At 33.0% G+C, this 25,785-nt stretch overlaps 1 protein-coding gene across 1 annotated transcript in view; it reads right to left on the bottom strand.

The window, feature by feature from the left end:
* The window catches only part of ADGRL3 (adhesion G protein-coupled receptor L3), an 890,906-nt gene that overhangs the window by 694,573 nt on the left and 170,548 nt on the right, over window positions 1-25,785 (bottom strand). The window contains exon 2 of the mRNA XM_011949310.1: window positions 14,258-14,323. The gene's annotated coding sequence lies outside the window, so the exon portion shown is untranslated. The remainder of the gene's footprint in view (window positions 1-14,257; window positions 14,324-25,785) is intronic.

The raw sequence follows: 25,785 nt of genomic DNA, 5'->3' as shown, positions 1-25,785 counted from the left end.
AGAAGAAGTCAAAAAGATGGAAAGGTCAGTAAAACCTAGGGAAGACAGGAAAGGCAAAAAAGAAATAATTACTTTACCAAGTAAAGTAATGAGGTTAAGTTTGCTGGATAGGACCAACATGAATGAAACTTGCTAACCAGGTCTGGCTGAAGATTTTAAATTCAAAATTCTTGCCAGGTCTTAAATGTTAGTAGACATAAGAAAAAAAAAAGATAACATCTCAGTGAAAAAAGAATAATCAATCTTCAGGTTGGAATGTGATATCCTTTACTGTCAATACATTTGATTGTCATTAACTATCACCAGAAAAATAAGGGTCTACTAAAATTTATTTTTTTTCAATTCATCCAAATTCAAAGTAAAAATCATCATTTTTTTTTCTTTTTAAATTTCCAAAGTCTGCTTTCTAGTAAAATACTCTTTAATCATATTCCTTTCAATGATTTCTTATTCTTAATTCTTGAACATATCACAAAGAACATTAACGCTTCCAGGATTGCAGTTTCAGTGAGACATTGTTCAATTATTTTGTTCACAAGGTAAAGTAAAACACATCAAAACCAATATCACTTTATTATTTCATCATTCAGAGTCTAGCCTGGTGAGCATGATAAAGACATCAACAATAATATGAAGAATGCTCCCTCCAGAAATTTCAACAGAGATCTGTTTACAAATTCCAAATTTACTTGCCTGTTCAAATTACAGCATGGACAGCTCTCCAATGACCACTTTATTATTTACCCATTATATTTTCAACAGCTATACATTCCAGTGATCTTGGGAGTAAAAGACAGAGAAATAGAGTCTTTCATTTAAAGTTTAAAAATCTGTCTTTGGAGAAATGATTCTTAGTGATAAGAGATTCAACATACCCCTCAGAGCCTGAAAAGGCCAGTTAATACTGACAATTTTTTATGGGAAATTTGCTAATACTATGGGTTATCAAACCTTCCTGGTAGAGGTATTCATATGAAGCAATGAGAAAATTGAAGCACAGAACTCTTCTCACCCAGAATCTTAGGAATATTGGTATTCTGGCTATGTGGCGTAAAAGAGTGTAAAAGTAAAGAAATAAACAACAGAGAAAACCAGGAATTGAGAGCTAAAAAGATGCTTTCAACTCACAACTCTCTAGGCAATAAGGTGGGCCCTGAAGGAGTTTGAAAAAGCAGGACCACAGAAGGTAATGTGCTTTCATACTCCCCCCCGCCCAGCATGCCCACATTTGCCTCATTTCTTTTTGACTATTTGTGTTTAAGGCTGGATAGAACACAAATGGAGCGTGACTCAGCTTCAGTCACATCTGTCCTGTTCCTTAATTTATTTTTCTGTAAATGGATTACTTCCTAGAATGATTGTGAAATTCATTTGAAATTTAAAAAGTTTGTGAGGAGAACAAGTAAAAAGGCTTTAACAACAGGAAAAAGACAGAGGCAATGTTAATGTGCAAGAAAAAAAGTTTGTGGTTTCAAAGACTTAACTTTATATAATTTGGTAACAATTGTAAATAATGTCATAAAATGTGATATTTGCTAAAATATTGAAGTCCTAGAAACTGCACTATTCTTGTTGTTTTGTATTATTTTATAGTATATATACTTATCATATTAGAAAACTAATAACATATAAACATTTTTATGTTCCTGAATCAAAGTCTCATACAGCAGGAATAATAATAATAATTTATTTCTTATTAGGCTAATAGATTATTTAGTAAATTACATGAAAGCATGTTTCATAGTGCCTAGAACATAATAGACACTCAGTGAATTTAACTTGAATATGCATTTACATGTGAGAAGTTTCAAAAAGGCCGAAGTACTATAAAAATACATATTACTGGTGTTGAATTATAAATGAATACATTTGCTGGAAAAAAGGTAGATTTATAGTACATTTATAGTTACTACTTTATACAGTAATAACAATGACAAAGATTTCCCTCCTAAATGATAAAAGCTTTGATGCAACAAAAAAGACAGTGATTGGGAAAGTCAAAATTGTGTTGGTTACTCATCATTTTGACCTACACGGTATAATATGTTGTTAGAGATCAAAGTCCTTAAAATAAAATAATGCCCAACACCTCAGTTCAACTGAATCAAGTTGGCAATCATTCAGCCAATATAAACCAGGTAAGACTCTTTCCTTAGGGATTAACATCACAAATGTGATAATGTGATTTGATAGATATATTCCTATAAAAGTTTTATTTTTTAAACACTCAATTTGGGCTGATCTACGGCATTATCACAAAAGTAAATGTCTTTTTTTAAATGAAAAACTTTATCATCATTAATGACAGAAATGGTCCAACATTATAACTTGGTTTGCATTCTAAATATATTAAATATAAATAATGAGAAAAATCTAATGATTTTTCATTAATTTTAAACTTTGTTAAAAGTTCACTTTCTGCCACAGCTAAAGCTAAAAGGATGTTGTCACCAGATGACATGTATGTATAGGAAATCTGTCAAGCACTTGGGTGAAAAGCACACTGTAGGTAGCACTTTACAAATAAATCCTTTCCCTCCTTAGCTAAAACAGGCTACAGTAAATGCAATTTGAATATGATCTCAATTCAGGTGTGTTTTTCCAAACTTATGGTCTCACAACAACAAAACACCCTGGTTAGTTTGGTGGAGACTCCATTCATTCATTATTCCTAGTTTGTCAATTAGCATTAGCTCAATGTGCTCTCAACAGGTGGGATAATAAATTTATGCGCTCCTATTTCTATATTAACACTTCAGCTATTCCCATCCATATCAAAGTTTTCCAATTTGTTTTATATTAAATTTGTTCCCTGGTATTTTATTGAAGTCCATGTCAGTTAAAACATTTTCAGATATCATTTTCTGATATATTATCATTTTCTGGTCTCTTTCAAATGGGTTACAATTGGCTATTTTTTCAGCGAAAGCTTTAATTTGTTATAATATTTTATCAGACAAATCCAGAATAGGTCATTACCTATTAAAACCTTCATATTTTTATTATATTTGTTGTGTAAAATTAACATATAATAGTAAGTATGTTTTAACTAAAGCTAGAAAATAGAACAGCTGAGAGAGAAAGCACCTGAAATAACAATAACAGTAAAGCAAAGATAATAGACATTATCTGTGTAAGTTTTGTGAATAAATTGTAGTCTTAAACAACAAAACACCTTGGTTAGTTTGGTGGAGGACTTCATTCATTCATTATTCCTTGTTTGTCAATTAGCATTAGCACAATGTGCTTTTCAGAAGCCATATAAGCTATATATACAGCAAAGGTTTTTATAATACATTTCCTCTGTCCTTATCCTATGAGCAATTCTTTTCAAAGGTGGTATCACAGGGAATTACTGCTGCAATATTGACTGATACTGGTGTAATGAGAAGAAGCATTCATTTTTCTTGAATATTTATACTATGTCCAGAATAAATATCACACTTACATTTTCAACTACCTTATCACTAGATTGTCCTGGAACTGACAATCCAAAAATACTATTAGTTTAGTGTATTTAACCAGATATGAAGTTAAATTGAAATGAAACATAATCTATTAAAATTTTTATTTGTGGAATAATTAATAATACAAGATTTTTTCAGTTGTGGCTGAGAACCCTGAAACACAATTAACAAAAGTATGTATAAAATATAGTTTCTTCACTTAATTTTAAAATGGAGAGTTTATAAGATTATACATACATTATACTCAAGTTTTATAAAAATCTAGCCATTCAGAATTTTGGCAACAGAGTCAGCAAACAACTGCTTGCTTCTATTACACTTGTAAGAGGCAATTTGAGAATATACTCCCCAGGAATTAAATTTTGTGAATAAACATTTTAGCTAATTGCATTATTGTTCTCAGAACATTGAAGGCAGCAGTAAGCCAAACCAAGCAATCCAATTTCTTTATTTCTTTTCTTAAAGCAATTAAATTCTCTTCCACAAACACATTTTAGAAATCAAGGAAAAACTACATGTATTGTATACTGGATGGATATGGAAGATATATAATTTTTTTATATATATTTAAGTATAAAATTTGTGCTGTTTTAAAGAAGAAAAAGTTTGGTATTCCTGGGCCAGATAAATTCTAAATGTATATATTTCAATGGTTTGTGTAAAGTTCAGTGAGGGGAGTTTGTCATTTGAACTTTTCATCAGTGCTCAGGGCACTGCATTTTGGGAACAGTGCGAAGAATACTATCTGTTCAAAAATACTATCCGTTCAAAGAATACTAACAATTCAAAGAATGACTATCCAATCCAGCCATCCATTTCAGATTTTTATTTGATCATTTAATCCCATCTTTAATGTATGTCTTACAGTCTTTAGAGATCTTATTATTCAATAAAACAATATCACAATAATACCTGTATACTTAGGTCTCTACTAAATATATAATAATATAAAAAGAGTTCTCCTAATATGTCCTTAAATTTCCTCTTGTTTGCTTCCTAATCCAATACTCTATCACTCAGGAAAATTATATTTTCTCCAAAACAGATTATTCATTATTTTATAATAAATAGTATGGTCTTACCATGACCATACTCTTAGAAAGCCCATTCTCCGTTCTCCACTAATAAGATCCTTTTCATATGCTATGAAATCTGCAAAGTTTTCACAAAGAATTTTATTAAGAATTAATTACTCTCTATTCCTCATGTTCCTATTAGAGTACTTGTCACATTATCATACAGCTAGCAGTACATGTTTCTGTATCCCCAACTAGACTTCCAGTTTTCTCCAGATGGTATGACATTATTACTCCAGAACACAGCCGAGGTCTTATGCACACCAGACGCTAATACAATATGCACTAAATAAATGATTTATTTTAAAGTCAATTCAAATTAACATATTTTATTCTTAATTCTTCTTCAATGGTTATGATGACATTAATTAGCATTTGAAAGATGGTACTTAATGTTCTGCATTACACCAATATAAGTAAAAGTGATATGTTTAATGTCTCCTTTTCTTGTAAGTATATAAGCTTGAAAATTTTAAAAATGTATATTCACCCTGAAAAAAAATTGAGAATTTATAATAAAGTCTGTGTTTCATAATTAAGTAAAGGCTCTAAACTATTATTGACATTTTAAATTCTGAAAAAAATTTAAAAATGTAATGCTCAATAAAATTCCATTATACTAAAAAACGAGGGTATAAATTTACATTTACTCATGTACTTGCTTAATCTAATTTTTTTTTAAATATTAAGCTTTTGAAAACCAATATCAAAATTAATGATTCTATAATACTTAAGCTACTGGATTACTTAGTGCATTTCTGTCAAGCACCAAAACTTTTTCTTTAAGTATTTTTTAAGGTCTTTAAAAATGTGCATATCTTTGACTTCTCACAAGAGTATACAAAACACAGAGGCCAACTAACTTTTTCTTCTCAATGACCCAGGCTCATCACAGAATTGCAACATCATATTTTTTTAGATCAAGGAGGTCATTTGTGAATAACAGAGTGCTGTTCTTGATAATTGGACAAGTGAGAATACTACAATCCAGGGAGATTGTGTGGTGTGCCCTGGGTCTCAGAGCAAGTTAATGGCAAAACCAGGCTTAGAATGGAGAGAATCTTATTCAGGGTTCTTCCTAACAGGAACCACATTTGAAAATTGTGTATAACTCAGCGGCTCTTAGATACATAGAGAAACTTTGCTGTGACATATAAGGAATATAGCCAGCTATATTGAATAATTTTATGATTTTTAGTGTTTATTGGGTTCCTATACCTAATATCCAATGTCAGAATCATATTTTGTTGTACTTCCATTGTTTCATAATTTGGTGCATATAATCAGAGAGGTTTTGTATACTAGATAACCAAATGTGTTAGAATATATTTGTAAATATTTTCTCATGAGACTCTTTTCTTTCTTTTTTTTTTTTTCTGAGACGGTGTTTTGCTCTGTGGCCAGTCTGGAGTGCAGAGGCGAGATCTGGGCTCACTGCAACCTCCGCCTCCCGGGTTCAAGCTATTCTCCTGCCTCAGCCTACCAAGTAGCTGGGACTACAGGCGCCCGCCACCACGCCTGACGAATTTTTGTATTCTTAGTAGAGAAGGGGTTTCACCATGTTGGCCAGGATGGTGTCGATCTCCTAAGCTCCTGATCCGCCCGCCTCAGCCTCCCAAAGTGCTGGGATTACAGGCGTGAGCCACCATGCCCGCGCATGAGACTCTTTTGTATGTAAAAAGAAAACCATTTATCAATGTAAATTCTGAAGGGCACTTGACGTGAGCTTTAATTAGAATAAAACAGCTGAATATTCATCCACTACCAAAAACAGTTAAGCCTTATTTCTATGGTCAATCGTTTCGGAATCATCTACGACAGGAAACAAGACAAAACTCATAGAGAAAAGACAAAAATATCAAGGAAGGAAAATATCATAAAAGTAGCATTTTGGTCAGGTGCGGTGACTCAAGCCGGTAATCCAGGCACTTTGGGAGGGCAAGGAGGGTGCATCACGAGGTCAGGAGATTGAGACCATCCTGGCTAACATCGTGAAACCCCATCTCTACTAAAAATACAAAAAAAATTAGCCAGGCATGGTGGCCGGTGCCTGTAGTCCCAGCTACTCTGGAGGCTGAGGCAGGAGAATGGCGTGAACCCAGGAGGCGGAGCTTGCAGTGAGCCGAGATCGTGCCACTGCACTCCAACCTGGGCGAGACTCCATCTCAAAAGAAAAAAAAAAAAAAGTAGCATTTTCAGTTGGATTATTGTCTTACCTAAATCTAAACATCAATAAAAGCAGGTCTTGCCATAGTCATACTAGAGTTAAAAAAAAAAAAAAAAAAAAAATGACAAAATCCAGTGTTTGAAGAAGATAAAAGTTTCTGCATATCAACAATTTATATAATAAAAATGGCACCATAAATAGAAATAAATAGAAACTGGAACAAAATAGGTAACAGAAATGAAACTTAGAAATAAAAAAAAAAAAATCAATAGATAAACCTACTATATGACCAGCAATCCCACACTTGGGTATTTAACCTAGAGTGATGAAAACTTACACACATACATGCAGACTCACACACGTTGCAAATGAATGTTCATAACAACTTTGATATGGTTTGGATGTTTGTCCCCTCCAAACATCATGTTGAAATATAATCCCTAATGTCAGAGGTGTAGCCTGGTATGAGGTGATTGGGTCATGGAGGTGAATCCCTCATGAACGGCTTGGTACCCTTCTTGAGGTAACGAGTGAGTCCTCACTCTGAGTTCACGTGAGATCTGGTTTTTCAAAAGAGTGTGACATCATCCCCACCTCTGTCTCTTGCTTTCTCTCTGGCCATGAGCTACATCGGGCCCTCTTTGCCTTCTGCCATGATTGAAAGCTCCCTGAGGCCCCCAACAGGAACAGATGCTGGTGCCATGCTTTCTGCGCAGTCTAGAGAACGATGAGCTACAATAAACCTTTTTCTCTATAAATTGCCTTGTCTCTAGCATTATTCTATAGCAGTACCAATGAACGAACACAATCTTTATTATCACTACAAATTAGAAATAACTCAAGTGTTTTTCAATAGGTAGATAAATGAACTGCGATATATCTATACAATAAAATACCATTCAGCAATAAAAACAGGAATGAATTATTGGGGCACTCAACAACAAGGATGAACCTCGAAGGTATTATGCTGAGAAAAAGAAGTCAATCTCAAAAGGCTACACACTGTATGATACATAGGAATGGAGAACAGACCGTGGTTGCTGGGAATTAGGGGCAGAGGCAGAGTGTTTGACCACACAGAAGCAGCACCAGGAAATTTTTAGGTAATAAAACTGCTTTGTAGCCTAATTGTGAAAATTACACAATTCTATACAGGTTTTCCATTTCATAGAATTTTCAACAGAAAACAAAGCATACAAACAAAAAAACTATAAGCATAAATATAGATGGAAAGGCAACAGTTGTGGTTGCATAGGTATCTATAGTTGTTAATTCATCAAATATTTACAATAAGTAATTTTAAATGTATGTTGTCAAAAAATTTAAATGTATATTGTCAACTGAAAGAGAACAATGAACAAATCTCCCTCCCGCAAGAAAACAAAAAGTCAATAGCTAATAATGCACTGTTTATGACACAAAACACCAATCTATAAATATTTATAGCTCAGAACAGACCTCACTCTATTCAACATAGCATCCCTGATTCAGGCAGAAATAAGCAGCCTTTTTTGGATCATCATAATATTTTTTCAATGCTGTGGATTAGACACAGCAGTGGACACTTTAAGATAAATAATATCTGATCAAGACAAGGATCAGAATACAAAATTTTGACTGGGCTACTCTACTGCTAGTTCAGGGTTTAGCCACAAAAATAAGAAAAAACAGAGTTAACATAACAATGAGTATGTACTCACTTTATAACATAAAAATTTAATAATAAACATTTATTTTAAAATAACTAAATTTTAAAATTAGTTATTATTGTTAAATTTAATGTAAGTTTTAACAGATTTAGTGAGAAAAGCTATACACACCAAAAATACTGATCCAAGAAATTGGTTATAACCTTTTGTAAAATTCTGTTAAAAATGAATTTTATTTTTGTTTTGATGGGGAAAAAAAGTATTATTGTTGTTCTGTATACACTCCATTTGCTGTTCATGGCTTCATAGCCCGCTCTGTGGATTAAGTAGTAGCTGACAACTTTTGCTTTGCTCAACTGACTGGCAGCTATCATTCGAATACCAGACTTACCTTTATGCAGATTTCTAAAGGTCACCATTTATGCATGTAAATTCTGAAGGGCATTAACTATGTACAGCTGACAGATTCTGACAGCCACGATATCTCCAAGAGTGGAATAAGCAGGAATGCCTGTCTGAATAATTAATGTGTTTTTACCCTGCCCATAGCCAGTTTTTACATCCCGCATTCTGACTGTGGTTTTGAAATTATTTAGAAAACATAATCTCATGGCAAACCAAAACTTCCTTTTTAAATTTCTACAGAAAAAGGGGTAAAAAAGTGAGACAATTAAAGACCTTTAGTTTAAAGTGTTAAATTTATAGAAATCACTCCTGCCCAGAGATGAAAATTAACATCTAGTTCTGGATATTATTTCTGGAAAAAACCAGACATTACTATTTCTGTGCAGACATTACATCGTTACTGTATAAAAAGTGTATAAAAACAAATAAGCAAATAATTCTGCTCCCTACATTGCTCAATAAATGTCCCCATCACAAACAATGTTGCCACTTTCAAACCTGAGACTGATTCCTGATTTCAACTTTTCTCTCAGTACTCAAATGCAATCAGTCACTAAGATCTATCAATGAGCCTTCTACATGGTACTCCCTGTCCATCCCCATTGTTGTTGTGTTAAACTGGATCTTTCTCATACCTCACCTGAGTTACTACAAATATTTCCTGGGTAATCCACCTGCCTCCAGTCACATGATCATGCATGCTGCTTCCAGAGTTATCTTTCTAATATACAAATCCATGAGCAAAGCCAATGGTGCAATATAAAAGACACACAAAAACAGAAATTAAAAGGATGCTATAAAGAGGAAATATTTAGAATACATAAAACAATGGAAGGAGGCAATAAACAAATTTTGTGTAATGTGGTAATATATGCTCTGGAGAAAAAATAAGGCAGGAGATGGGGGTAGAGGGTACTCCCAAACAGTTTCCATTTTAAATGGGAATGTGCAGGGAAGGCTGCCATGAGAAGAGAATACCTGAAGTCTAGGAAACAAGCCATGTGAATAACTGGGGAGACTGATTGGTAGAAAGGCCCAGGCTCTTAGGTGGAGTGGCCTAGTGTGGTCCACAAACAGCAATGAAGCCAGGGCAGCTGGAGAGCAAAGAAGGTTGAAGATGGATCAAGTCTCCAGTTGCTGTCTGCGACAACAGTGGAGCAAGGAAAGAAAAAAGGAGAGTGATGTAATTATCCACGCAGAAGAGGATCGTGATTTGGATAAAGGTAGTAGCCTAAGAGGTGTTTAGAAGTGGTCAGACAGAATATGCTGATGGATGTGTAATGTGTGAGATAGAGAATTAAAGAATTACTCCAAGGATTTGTGCCCAAAGAACTGTAAGAATGGAGCCATTAACCCAACTTTCTGTGAGAATGATGTTACCATATAGGATTTCTTATTTTGAAAACTTTGGTTTGACCCTGTGTGTTTAAATATATTCAAAGAGGTCATTTCCTGTGCAAAATGGACCTTCTCCAGCATATCTTTCCTTTGGAGGCTCAAAAAACTGTAGTGTATTTTACAAAGATTTACGTAGTCCTTAAGATATGCATTGTTCTATTCTAAATACTGTGTGGTAGACCATATTGTTAAGTCAATTATGCAGGTGAGGAAAGTGAAGCAAAGAGAGGATAAATACTATGCCAAGGTCCTCTCTTTAGAGTCTCTCTTCAAAATTTGAGCTCTTTATTTCCTCTCAGTTGTTTTGTGTATTTTATTATTAAAATGGAGTGCAGAGGACCCCAGAGCTGATAGTGGGAGAGGGCTGGAGGATGATGGATACGTTCTAGATCTTGATTTTGGTAATATTTTCACAACTTTATGGGCTTGTCAAAACACATTTGTATGTTGCAAAGAGTGAATTCACTGTATATAAAATAGATATCAATAAACCGGCCTTTAAAAAAATACAATCTAGCAAATATAAATTGACACATGTTGGAAATACATACATTTTGTCCAGATGAAGACTGAATTTCTCATATTATACAAGCTATTCTAATACTTATTTTTTCTTATTAAGGCAGTGTTTTCTATGTCATCTTCTAAAATATTTGCTGATAAAGTAATACATTTTTATTTGTTGCCATATTTTTCTCATGTGATTTCAGCAATTTTTACCACAGCAGAAAGAGCTATGCTTTCTCTACTGACTTTATTCCTTCCCTGCAGGAAATCTCAAATAAAGTTTCTAAAGATTTATCATAAACTTTAGTAAAAATTTGTAAATTGCTAGATTGACCACAAGTATAAACCCTGCTGAACAAAACCAGAGGTTTTACATTTATGTTCTAGATATTAAGTGATTACAAACCTCACTATTTATGTTGCTGTGTACTATCATTAACTTATACCTCAAAACAAAATATATTCTTAGGACAGGTTTAATCATTTAGGATTTGAGAGTCAAATCCATATTTCATAGTCTTCTTGATTATTTTAAGTTTTTGTTAGCTCCTTAATAAATCTGAGTAGTGTTTATGTTAGATAATGAAACTGAAAAATAACCTATAATGGAAGTAGGGGAAATATCAGCTGCCATTTTCTTATTATTGCCTTGGTCATGTATTAATAAAATAATCTTCATTTTTCCAATTTTTATGTTAGGGCTACATAAAAGCAATTTTCTAGATGTGAGGACTAGTTTAGTTAAAAATCATAGAATTCCATAGATACACTTAGCCAAATTCATGCAACGTGAGTACAGTAAAATACCCTTTCAAACAACCACCACCATCAAAATCCCAGTGAGTAGCCACTTGACATCCAATAAGATAGCTGTAATCAAAATGACAGACAATAACAACTTTTGGCAAGCAAAACTGAAGCACTCGCATGGTTCTAGTGGAAATGTAAAATGGTGCAGCCACTTTCGAAATCAATTTGGAAGTTCCTAAGAAAGCTAAACATGTACTTAACATGTGACCCAGGACTTTCAACCCTAGGCATATATCCAAGAGAAATAAATACATACACCTACACAAAAACTTGTACAGAAATCTCCAAAGCAACGTTATTCATAAGAGCTTAAACATTTCAAAAAGTCCATCAACTAAAAAATGGATAAACAAAATGTGGTGTATATCCATATAATGGAATATTATTCAGCTATAAAAGAAATGAAGTAATGATTCCTGTTACAATAAGGGTGAAACTTGCAAACATTATGCTAACTGAAAAAGACAGACAGGAAAGGCCAAACATATGATTATTTTTATACGGTAGACCCTCAGTGAAAGTATGTTAGTGGTTGTCAGAGGGTGGGGCAAGAGTGGAATGAAAAGTAACTGCTAATGGATATAAGGTTTCCTTTTGGGGAAATAAAAATATTCTGAAATTAGAGAGCAGTGATAGCTGCACAACTTTGTGAATACAGTAAAAAAAAATTAATTGTATACTTTGAAACGGTGAATTTATGGTATATGAATTATATCTCAATTAAAATATTAGAAAACAAATCTGCCAAACATTTAACATGGCAACAATCCCTATGATTTCTCCAGAAACTTCATATGTGGGACCTGTGACAGTCATTAAATTAAATATTATTAAGTCGTAATGCTGTCTGATTTTTCATAAAGAAAATAAACACGAGGAGATGTTCTGAAATTTTATTCTGACATCCCCCTGAATACTTTTGAACACTGGGGGCATCTAGGATAGAAAAGTAAGCTTTTGTAAGGCAAACATGATACTTCACGGACTGTTCCAGGTCTACTTCACCTGACTCCTCTCCTAACACTGTCTTACCACATATGCAATCTTTCAGCCACAATGGAAGCAGCAATCTTTCAATGGCCATCCCTTGCTCTTTCACAAACTAGTGTGTGGGCCTGGAATGTATAACCTCACCTTCCCTGTCACAACAACTCCTCCGTGAATTTCACAGCTTCTCCGAAAGTTTCGGAGCCTCCAACAGAAGTGAACTGCTCCCACCTTTCTTTCTTTAGCAGTCTGTCAGGAACTCCTTCAAAATGTGCACACTATTATCTGCAGTGCTCCATCTTTTTCACCAGTTTTTAATATGTCCACAGCAAACATAGCTAAGTTTGCTTGGATTATTTTTTTAAAAAAGGATGATTGCATGAGTGTGTTTTGTATATTGATTTATTTCACCAACGTTAAGTACTAAATAAACTATTACATATTCAACATAGTAAAAGAATGTCTGCCAAATTTAGTTGTTAATGTATAAATAAGCTAATAAATACAAATGAAAGACAGTCAATCACATCTATTCTGAAAGAAGGAAATAATATTAATTGTTCGCAAATGTGATTGAGTGTGAAGAAGAAAACACTGACAAGAAATTCCAAATGAAAGAAATTCAATCATATCTCTTCTGTGAAATAGGAACAACATTGCTTGCATATAGAAATAAATACGGGGAAGAAAACAATGACAAAGTAAGGTAAAAATACTTAAAAGAGAAAACATCAACTGGAAAATGTAGTGCATACAAAGGCAGGTGCAATATTTTTACACTTTAAGGTCATGCATTACTCTTAGAGCTCAGAAAAAAGTATGGAATATTTGAAAATAGATGATAGCAATTAAAGTACATATCAATTATGTCAATAATTCAAAATAAAATGAACTTAAATCATTTTAATATGAAGAACAATAGGAAAGTTGATATCAAAATGAAATGAACTTAAATCATTTTAATATGAAGAACAATAAGCAAGTTGATATTTCAAATTTTAGGCTGTGTATTTATAACAATGTACATGCTAAACTTTACAAAGTAACTTTATAGGAATTACTTTCAGTAACTTCAAGAAAAGAGGAAATTCTCATTGTACGGTTGATTGATTAATATGTGGGCCTGTTTTGCCTTCTATGATTTTCTGGGGAAAATGTAAATATGGATGTTAACATAAAATCACGCCGTTTGAAATATTTTATACTGGACTTCATAAATATATTTCTGATAATTAACAACATAATTTTTGAAAGTAATTTGCTAAATATTAAACATCTGGTTGCTACCAAATGAATATATTTTATTACCTAATATTTATATTAAACATTATGAATATGTAATTGAAAACAGAATGAATTAAACAAAAATGACTTTATCACATGTGTTAGTGTACATGCAGCAACTGAAAAAAAGCTCAATATGGTTATTCTGCATTAGTTAAGAAAGTAATAAAACATATGTGCCTTTCCAAAAAGGTGGAGACCTACTAAAACTATTACTTTTAGCTCATTTATTTTTCATATAGCTGGAGTATATTTCCTCACAACAGCAATATTTTTAAGTAGATCACTTATAATTTGTTCACAAGAAATATGATTTTTGGAAAATGTGTAACAAGAAATGGCAATTTATTTTCCAAAAATATGTAAGATTCCATTTTAGTAACACATTACAAATATGCTGACGTTTCAATATGGTAAAGACTCATAAAATAATATACTAACTTGAACATAAATATTTTAAAATAAATTTTGAAATTATATGGTTGGCAATAATAATCTACTGATTACCTTAATTTGCTCTTCAATTGCTAAAAATCCATGGTTTTTTCCTCCGATTTACCAAATTAAACATTTCTGAAAAAAAAGAAAAAATATTTAATTTCATGATGAGAAAAAATACTCTGTGTTATGGTTACAGTTGTAGAACTATTTGAATATTTCTTGTTGGTTGCCAAGTCTATTATTTCCCACAATGCCTGAGGTCTCACAGCAGAACTATGGTATGTAGAGGAAATTTAAGATACAGATGACACATCTTCCTATACTATCTAATTTATTATAAGGTTTACTGGGAGAATTGATGGATTTGATAGTCAAGATATTTTTTTCTAATTAAAAGAATATAACATTTTTAATATAAGTTTTGCTGTTTCCAAGAAATGTCCTTATTTCTTGGATGTCCATAGGCTCTTCTAGCTAAGATACTGGGATGAGTCTTACCACTTTTGCCATTAGATAACATGCATAGAAAACAAATTGAGAAGCACCTTAGCACATCTAATCACACACACACATACGCACACCCTTATTTGTGTATACAGACACAAATACTGTAATCTATTTATTTGCAATAATCTAAATAAATTTGGATTTTAAAAAATGGAAATATACAAAAGTATGTTTATTTAAATCAAAGATTTTAGAGGTATTTGAGTTTTTATTTTCTTTAAATTACCATGTTTTTATTTTAGCAAACAAATAATAAGACAGACTTTCTACACCCCAAAAATAGTATTGTCCTTCAAAGTATTTTCTTTAGATATTTAATATTTTCTAATGGTTTTGCAACTGGCCATATCAATTTTTGGAATGTTCTAGTAGGTCTATTTAAAGAGCTTTACACAAAGCTCTTTAGTTTTAGTTACCATACAAAGAGCTTTACACAAAGCTTTTTAGTTTTAGTTACTAGTTTTAGTTACCTTACAAAGAGCTTTACACAAAGCTCTTTAGTTTTAGTTACTAGTTTTAGTTACCTTACAAAGAGCTTTACACAAAGCTCTTTAGTTTTAGTTACTAGTTTTAGTTACCTTACAAACAGCTTTACACAAAGCTCTTTAGTTTTAGTTACTAGTTTTACTTACCATACAAAGAGCTTTACACAAAGCTCTTTGTATTAGTTAATTATTATTATATTTAGTATTTATGCTATTAGTGGTAGTATGCAATCAGGAGGTTAAGTAACTATATATATGATAAACAGTGACAAAATCCATTATCTATTCTAAAATTTTGTCCCCAAATGGATAAAGAATGAGATACAGGGCAGAAAGTCAATAGCATAAAATTAAAGTTGAGCTCTACTTTACCAAATCACTATTGATTAAAATAAGATATGCTATGATATGAAATGAAAACAAATTAGTGAAAGCTATTCACTGATAAAAGCATTACATTTTGTTCAGGGACTTAAAAAATATTAAAGCAATGAAACTCACTGTATTTTTGGAGTGAGTGTCCATTTGCATTTGCTCAATTAGTGAGGTTTTTGTACCACAAGAACAATTAAAGTTCATACTTGAATGCCACACTTGACTGCTTGGACAGGAAAAACAAATTTTTAATCAACTGCTTAAATTTCACTGGACGATCATTCTAGCATGCTCTCTCAATAATTACTGGCTGTCACTTTTTCTCCCTGGTTTTTGAAGAACTGGCATACCTCATCTTCAAATGTTCTACATATCTAAACAATCATGGGTTGTTCTCTACAGGTTTGCCTACAATACTATCACCTTTAATATCTTTTATTTTTTCCTCCCCATCTGGGAAATACATTCTGACATCCAAGCATGACTAATTTCACAAAGTTCTCCCTAATACTACCAAACCCACTCCACCACAGACAAAACCAATCTTATCTTCCCTGACACTCCTATATCTCTTTGTACATTTCTCTATTTTGCTGAAAGCTACATTATCGTATGAATTGCTAGAGAACAGAGACTGTGGCTTCTTCAATCTGTATCACTCCTCCCTAAGGAACCAAACACCTAACAGTGCCACAAAATGCTGACTAGGTAAATAAAACATTTCCATTTCTTAATTGAACACACACGCGTGTGCACACACACACACACACACACACACAAACTTGTTTATTGGAAACTGTATTGACTGAACATAAATTAAGACCAAAAACAAAAGTACACTCTTATATGTGTCTTTGAATTTGTTTGTATAGCTACCTTTATAGGTTTTTTTTTCTTTTTATAGGTAAGGACAGAGAATCTTCCATTTACAGTTTGGTTATTCAACATCTCAGTGCCTCTCTCAATTACAGCCACTTATGGCACTTGAGAGTCAGCAGACAGCTCCGACCAAGGACAAGCTTACATAGAGCCACTTAGCCTGCTAATGAGAAGGCAACCAGGTGTGAGGGAAAACACCAGAAAGAAAAAGGCAAGCAGGAGGGTGAAGAAAATAGAAAAGAAAACTGCAAGAAGGGCAGAAAAATGTATTATATCAAATGATACTATTCTATCAGTAAAAGGTAGTAAGACTGAATTTCTTTTGTAATTAATAAACTTGATCTAAAAGGGATCTTTTAAAAGGAGCTATAAGAAATATTGTTTTAAGCAATGTGATTATTTAGGAGCAAAGCACTCAGGGAAGACAAAAAATGTAATTTATTTTAGATAAAAATAAATGTCTGCAAATATATGTTCATAGTTTCATTACTTTATAGTCCCATATGGTTCGAAAGCGACATAAAAAGCAATGCACCAGAAATTATTGCAATTCACTCTAGGTCTTGAGAATTAAATGGAAATGTTTTGAATTTGAGTACTGGATTGCTTTAATTAAAAATTAAAAGTTAAATTAATTTCTGCTTTAAATCAAACTTTGTAAAGCAATCACATATATAAGATCTCCAAAATGGAAAATAAAATAAAAATGACATTCAATTCATCAATTAAAAAAAAAACTGGAATACATGAAAAATATGAATGTTCAAGGTACATTTTCTAATCCTAAAATAGAAAGTTTAAAAAGTAGAGAAATTCATTGATTCATCAAATATTTACTCAATGCCAGGCACTGCTCTAGTTGGTATGAATTCAGGAGTGAACTGAACAGATGAAAATGGCACTCACAGAGCCTACTACTGCATTCCAGTTGTGGAGCAGTAAGTGAGAGAAAGAGATAGATACATGCATACACACACACACACACACGAACACACACACAGAAAATGTGAGTCTGTGTCTATACGTATACATATACATACACACATTTTTACATATTTATAAAATATACTATTATGCGTAATCGATATAGTTGTAAACAATTTACATACATTTTCTATTTACATGTAAAATTTTTACTTTTTTGACAGGTTAAATTCACATTTAACCCTTAAAACAATTCTCTGAGGTTAGTGTGGATATTAGCGGCAAGACCAGAATTAGAATGCAAAAAAGCCAAATTCAGACTCTACATCCTCAAGCCTTTCAAATAACATACTTATTGTTACTGACTACGTTTCTTACAGGGATGTTTATAATGAAAGAAAATAAACTTCCCAAAATCAGTATTTTAGAAAATGATCATCTCAGAATTTCATGACACTGATTACTGTTAGAAGATACTTTCACATTTTGGTATTAAAACAAGATTCCAGGAATCCCATTAAAAAATAATGTGGAATTAAGATAGAAAATATGTTATTTTCTCAGGCCAGGTGCCATTAATTCCATTATGTGGCATCACCTACTGAACTATCCAGTCAAGGTTCATGAGTCAATGAAGAAGTGACATGAACAAACATGCTTTTAAAAGACTATTCTGTTGTCAGTTAATAGATAGCTTTCAGCCTAAGATGACAGTGATATTTTTTAAAACGGTCAGTGATAATTGAGACTTAAAAACAATACAATGAGTTAGAGAAATTTTTATGAAGAAATATCTTTTTGTATACGAGAGTTAATCCTTAAATCATTCTTAGAACTAGACAAACAGTTACATATTAGGTATTACTAATATAATTTTATTATTTGTAAAAAGAAGTATATCACTTTCACATCCATCATTTCAATGTTTTTGGATGTAAATAGGAAAATGTGAGTCAATGATCTGAAAACAGACATAATTATCACATTTATGACAGTCCACCTCCACACTTTCAACTAGGACTTCAAATGTTATCTTTTTACTTATGATGGTCAAATCCTTTTTCCAACTACCCCCTTCGGGTCTCACCCAACTAGTCTATGGGTGATTTTCAAATATCTTCTACTTTGATTTCTTATTGATAAACATCATCTTGTGCCACCTCTTTCTAGATAGTGTTCAGATTGTTTTATCATCTCTATTTCCAATATCATAATCTTCATCACTGTGTAAAATAGAAAATTTTTACCCTATTTTACAGATTAGAAAGCTATAATTCACAAATATTACCATGGTTATTACATAACATTTTAAGACAAAAGTCCAAGACAATTTGTACTTAGTTCAAACGCCTGCCACTCATCTTGTCTCACTGGTCCACACACCTCAATAGTACCTCTTAGAACACCATTCAATCCCCTCTCAAATCTGCCTTGCAAATGATTCCCAGAACAACTTAAGACTTCATTTTTCTCATGATGATTTTCTGCTCTGTAATCCACAAAAGCACTCTTTTAATTTTCACAGAGTCTGGTTTTCAAGGATTTATAAAGGATGAATACAATTTTTGTATTACAAACACCACTTTTTGACACCACTCTATTCCAAATAGAATTTCCGTAACAGCGAGCTTGAGTTGCTGACTGGCACCTCAGACAAGACTATTCTGAACAGAGTGGCTTGTCAGCTAACGTGATCCCCTGTACACTTGTTCAAAGTTTTAAACACTGTGCTGAAGTCTCATCCTCCCAAAAAATTAGCCTCAACTGTTTTTGCACAAACTCACCTCTAAATGCTTGGTAAACTTTAAACTAGTAGTACAAAGTTTAGGCCTACATGCACCCATATTTTCTACCTGTTAGCCTATGGCCCCAAGAAAGTGTATTCCATTATATAAAGTATCTGGGGGCGGAACAGTGAGAATGGCTAAATGAGAAGGCTGGCAAATAGTCTCCACAAAAATCAATGATAAAACTGGACAAAATTGCCAAAAACAACTGTTTCAGGACTACAGAAATTAACCAGTCATTTAACAAATTAGGAAATGTTTATCAAGAGGCAGTACTGAACTTCTGGTAGGAACAATGGGGGTCCCATGTCATTTTGCTTGGGAATTTTCCTCTCTCTCTCTCCCATCCCCAAATAGGCTTAATGTCAGATCAAAAAACAAATCTTAGTAAATATAAAAGGATGAAAAATCATATAAATTGTGTTGCCTTATCAAAGCAGAATTAAATTAGAAATAAAAAGAAAAATAGATTTTGGAAATCCCTAAATATTTGAAAGTTTTAACATTTCTGTATATCTCAAGGGTCAAAGACAAAATCACAAAAGAAATTAGAAAATATTTTAACTAAATGGAGCAAAAGCACATCATAACAAAAATTACGAGATGCAGTGAAAGCAGTGGTGGTCAAAGGCAAATTTATAGCTTTAAATGCCTCCATTAGAAAAGTAGGAAGATCTCAAACCAATAATTAAAGCTTCTACCTTAAGCAAAGAAAAACAGAAGAGTGGGCTAAATGCCAAGTAAGCAAAAAAAGAGGGAATAAAGGAAAGAATAGAGGAATAAAGGAAAGTGTAAACTTTACCAGAAGACCAATGTTAAAATGACTAGTAATTATTTAAAATCCCACTAATTAATATTAAAATCCCACTAATTATTTATTTTATGCTATGAAAAAATTCCTTACCTTCTGTATCTGGTAGCATTTTTATTTTTAACATGACAAATCAATGAAATTACTCTTAAGTTTCCTCCTCATTGAAAAACATATAATTGATTTTTTGGTAATAGTCAACAGATCTATAAAGTATATAAAAATGCACAACATACAGGAAACTCACAGGTTATTATTAGGGAAAAAATACAGAAAATACAGAGAATGATCCTCAGACCTTTGTCAATATATTACCCAACAATTTTGCTTATAGAAGGCTGAGCTTCTTACATTTCATTTACATAAATACTAAAATACTTATAATTAATGCAAGGAAGGGCAAAAATATATTGTGGTGACTGTCAGTTTGCCAGTCTGTATATATAAGGTAGAGTAGGATAGGACAGGATAGGATGATGGGATAGGATAAGATACTGTACCATTCCATACCATTCCCTACCATATCATACCATGAAAGCAAAGGCAAAAAAGGGAAGAGAAGAACCCGTGCTGAGGTGTCTTCTATATACCCAGCCATTGTGGTAACAGCTAGGAATAGGACAGTGTAAACAGATACAGTTCTTTCCCTCAGAGAAGAGAATTTTTTAACATTAAAACCAAGGAATAGGTCTTTTCTCTATTCCTTTAGTGCAGAGAATTATTCTTTCTCAAGTATCAAAAGCTACCCAAAGCTCCCACAGCTTCCACAGTCACAATCAATTCCTTCGTCGTTTAGCCAAGGACTGACTCACAGATGCTTCAACTTACTGCTAGTATCTAAGGAACTATGTTGCCATTCTCTTATGACATAATAAAGGAGAAAACAAGACCTGCTGTGAATAACCCACCCTCAGGAAGAGTTCTAGCATTCTGTTGTAGATAGGAAAATAAGAAGCTTCTTATGAAGGGAGAAAAGATGGTAAAATATACAGTAGATGTGACTGATGGAGGCTTGAACGGACATCTAGAAAAGGATTCAGTACAAAATGGAAATTCCATACGGGCAAGATGGACTAATGGCTGGGGGCAGTGGGTTTCCTGCTCTCCTTTAAACACTTCTTCTGCATTACAAGCAGTCAGCAGCCCATGTCTGTAACCCTAGGAAGACTTGGTAGGCTTCCAGGAAGATACTTCCTCAGCAACGCCTGCTCCTTTCTCTCTCTGTCTGAGAAATAGCTTTCAAATTATCAATATTAAAAAAAAAAAAAACATTTAATTTACCCTCTGTTTTTATCCCTCAAAAATGGCTATGTTATGACCATAATTACATATGACAAGTGGTATTTGCATACCAATCGTGGTTTCCAACTTCTATAATAATGGGAATTATTAAGCTTCTCTCATTTATAATAAAATGTGCCTACCCTCTATATACTTTTAAATGGTAATTTTCTAGTAGAACATGCTGAAATCTACCGTGTAGTTTATAATATGAAATCACTGTTAAACAGTACATACATTTACATATTCTATGACAAAACAGTTCAAAACAATTGGAAGTTTGCTTTGTAAGTAATGAAAACATAACAATAATTTATATTTAAGTATTTAAGAAGTTTTAGTAAGAAGGGGATTATAAAGATCAATGTTCATTTGTTCAACTTCTGTTAGGAACATAGTATATTTTAATAATAAATATTGTTCAAAATACAAGGAATAAAGTCAGGAAAGAAAACATTTGTTCTCAGAATTCCTGTTAAAATGAGAAACTACCACTCATAAAGCAAAAAGTTAATTTTCAATATATACCTGCAATTAAGTGACACTGATTGCTGTTGCTTCTTCAAATATGAGTTCTAAACTCATGTATTTTTTTCTAAGATGAATACACAAAGAGAACATACAGACCCTTTGGTCTTTACAGTAGCTGTATTTTTGAAACATTGCATATTAATTAATTCACTTTGAATGTATTGGAGATATTTACCATTTACACAAGCTTCATACTAAATCATTTTGAAATGCATTGCAAAATAATCAGCTTTCAACATATATATTACTTAAGCACTCTACCATTGCTCTATCTCCTTTCCTTTCACACTGGTCAAACATACCAAAATCTAACCTGAAACATGCATGCTGGGACAGTGTAAGTCAGATTAACTTAGGGAGTACACTTGATGATTCATATGATAATCTCAGGGTTATGGATGTAGGAAATTTTGTCCTGGTTTATGTCCAAATTTGAGTAAGAAATTTAAAAAATTAATTCAAGCAGTAATGCTCTACTAAGAAAAGATCCTTTTCTTTAAACATTTATGTATCCTGTCTTTAACTATCCAGTTTTTAGTTCACAAAACTATACTTTCCCTTCATGGTAAATTTAGATAAAAAAATTTAGAGTTTAATCTTGAACTATTAAATACAAGGAAAAATAGCCTAAGAACAAGTTATTGCACTAGCACATGCTACCATACACCTTCTACAGACTCATCACAGATTTTTTTTTAAGATTTACTGAATTTTTGTAAACTTATGCAGCTTCTGAATGTCAGTTCCAGAAAAATGATTTTTTTTTTTTTTAATATACTTTAAGTTCTAGGGTACATGTGCATAACGTGCAGGTTTGTTACATATGTATACTTGTGCCATGTTGGTGTGCTGCACCCATCAACTCGTCAGCACCCATCAATTCATCATTTATATCAGGTATAACTCCCCAATGCAATCCCTCCCCCCTCCCCCCTCCCCATGATAAGCCCAGTGTGTGATGTTCCCCTTCCCGAGTCCAAGTGATCTCATTGTTCAGTTCCCACCTATGAGTGAGAACATGCGGTGTTTGGTTTTCTCTTCTTGTGATAGTTTGCTAAGAATGATGGTTTCCAGCTGCATCCATGTCCCTACAAAGGACGCAAACTCATCCTTTTTTATGGCTGCATAGTATTCCATGGTGTATATGTGCCACATTTTCTTAATCCAGTCTGTCACAGATGGACATTTGGGTTGATTCCAAGTATTTGCTATTGTGAATAGTGCCGCAATAAACATACGTGTGCATGTGTCTTTGTAGTAGAATAATTTATAATCCTTTGGGTATATACCCAGTAGTGGGATGGCTGGGTCATATGGTACATCAAGACAATCCTAAGTCAAAAGGACAAAGCTGGAGGCGTCACGCTACCTGACTTCAAACTATACTACAAGGCTACAGTAACCAAAACAGCATGGTACTGGTACCAAAACAGAGCTATAGACCAATGGAACAGAACAGAGTCCTCAGAAATAATACCACACATCTACAGCCGTCTGATCTTTGATAAACCTGAGAGAAACAAGAAATGGGGAAAGGATTCCCTATTTAATAAATGGTGCTGGGAAAATTGGCTAGCCATAAGTAGAACGCTGAAAATGGATCCTTTCCTTACTCCTTATACGAAGATTAATTCAAGATGGATTAGAGACTTAAATGTTAGACCTAATACCATAAAAACCCTAGAAGAAAATCTAGGTAGTACCATTCAGGACATAGGCATGGGCAAGGACTTCATGTCTAAAACACCAAAAGCAACGGCAGCAAAAGCCAAAATTGACAAATGGGATCTAATTAAACTAAAGAGCTTCTGCACAGCAAAAGAAACTACCATCAGAGTGAACAGGCAACCTACAGAATGGGAGAAAATTTTTGCAATCTACTCGTCTGACAAAGGGCTAATATCCAGAACCTACAAAGAACTCAAACAAATATACAAGAAAAAAACAAACAACCCCATCAAAAAGTGGGCAAAGGATATGAACAGACATTTCTCAAAAGAAGACATTCAGACAGCCAACAGACACATGAAAAAATGCTCATCATCACTCGCCATCAGAGAAATGCAAATCAAAACCACAATGAGATACCATCTCACACCAGTTAGAATGGCCATCATTAAAAAATCAGGAAACAACAAGTGTTGGAGAGGATGTGGAGAAATAGGAACACTTTTACACTGTTGGTGGGATTGTAAACTAGTTCAACCATTATGGAAAACAGTATGGCGATTCCTCAAGGATCTAGAAAAATGATTTTTATCTCACATATCTAGAAGGCCAAATTGTCAGGTGATACAAATCCCAATGAAAATCCAATATGCCAGAATCATTACTATTTTACTAAAGACGAGAACCTGGCATCTAATGAAATGTTCTCGGAGGTTTAAAATGGTTTGGATTGCCAAGCCAGACACTGAATCTCAGATGAACTTTTTCCAAAAATCCTCATTCCTCTGGTCATTAAAAAAAATCAATAAATGTATTCTAACTAAAGTTTAAAAAGCTTCTGAGAAGTGACCTCTGCCAAAGTGTTTTGGGAACATTCCAACTGTGCAGGGGGCAGAATGTGGGATCAAAAAGCAGAAAGAAAGAAATAAAGAAATGCTTCTGCACAAGTGAAAAAAGAAATCTGGCTGGAGGTCTGAAAGGGATTAACTTACATATCAAATATCAGATTTCCATTGCATTGCCATTCTGCTTTCTCCTTTTTTCTCTGCCCCCTTCCCACATTGCCTGTAGTTTATCGCATGAAGCTTTATTTCTCACTTTGTCTAAGATTTCAAGCAGAAAATCTTCAGTACTGAGGTCTTAAAAATTTGCTTTATGTTCCACAGTAATAGTCCCTTATCTGAGACTCCAACATCTGGAAATCAAACCAATGTAACTTACAAGTCTGAATCGGAAAACACGTTTGAAAAAAAAAAAAAAGGCACACTGCACTAAAATTCAACTTCATGGAATGGCCCTCAGTCAAGACCTACTTATTCTTTCTTTACTATACAGAGTTCTAACAAACAGAAATCAGAAGAAGCAAAAGCAGAGTATTGACAAACTGACATCCAAAAGAAATACCTAAAGCTCTGAGGAAAACAGAAAAAAACAAGAAAGAACTTTGGAAATAGGTTTACTATTCAAATGCAAGCATCTGCAGTGGAAACTTGAACAGGAGGGATATTTGCCCCAACTTTTCAGAAATTTTTTTTTTTCTACCCAAAGAATTACCCCCACACCCACCCAAACAAGATCCTAGATAACTAAAGTTTTACTCATACATGATTCAAGCTAGTTATAATAAAGTTAGGTAATACTGGTATTATAGATAAGCAAAAGTTAACGCCCTTGACTAAGTTCAAAGGATTTGTATATGTATAAGTATTTTACTCTGCCTTTTGAGGACATTACTTTTAAATATTTATATTTTATGTCTATATGTTATAGCTATAAAAAGAAGAGTATATAAATCTACGTTTTAAGTTATTTAGATATTGCATGCCTATTGGGGGAAAATTCATATCAACCTTTCATATAAGATTCACCAAAATTGTTTTAACCTGTTGGCTTTTTGTAGGAAATAGTTAATGCATCCATAGACCTTTTTAAAATTAATGGATGTTGCATACAGTTAGCAACACAGCTCTTTAAAAAGTAAAAAAGTCATTAAAGTGAAACAATATTTTTCAGAATAACAAAAGTCAAAACCAGCAAACTATGAAAATAATTTACCTGAATTAAAATATTGTGTTCTTTTTTAATTTAATTGATGCTAAATTTAATTTCCATTGTTACTAAATGTAATCAATTAGTTTTGAAGTATACATTTCAGAGATATAAAGGAAATGCTAATAACAAAAATTTTAACATTTTAACATTTTTTCTACTTTCCCCCTTAATGAAAGTTAAATTCTCAAATTCATATAGGATAAATTCAACAGCCCTTCATGCTAAAAACGCTCAATAAATTCGGTATTGATGGAACGTACCTCAAAATAATAAGAGCTATTTATGACAAACCCA

Source organism: Colobus angolensis, unplaced genomic scaffold, assembly GCF_000951035.1.
Source record: "Colobus angolensis palliatus isolate OR3802 unplaced genomic scaffold, Cang.pa_1.0 Scaffold297, whole genome shotgun sequence".
In the NCBI taxonomy this organism is placed as follows: Eukaryota; Metazoa; Chordata; class Mammalia; order Primates; family Cercopithecidae; genus Colobus; species Colobus angolensis.
This window is presented reverse-complemented; position numbering and strand designations above follow the sequence as displayed.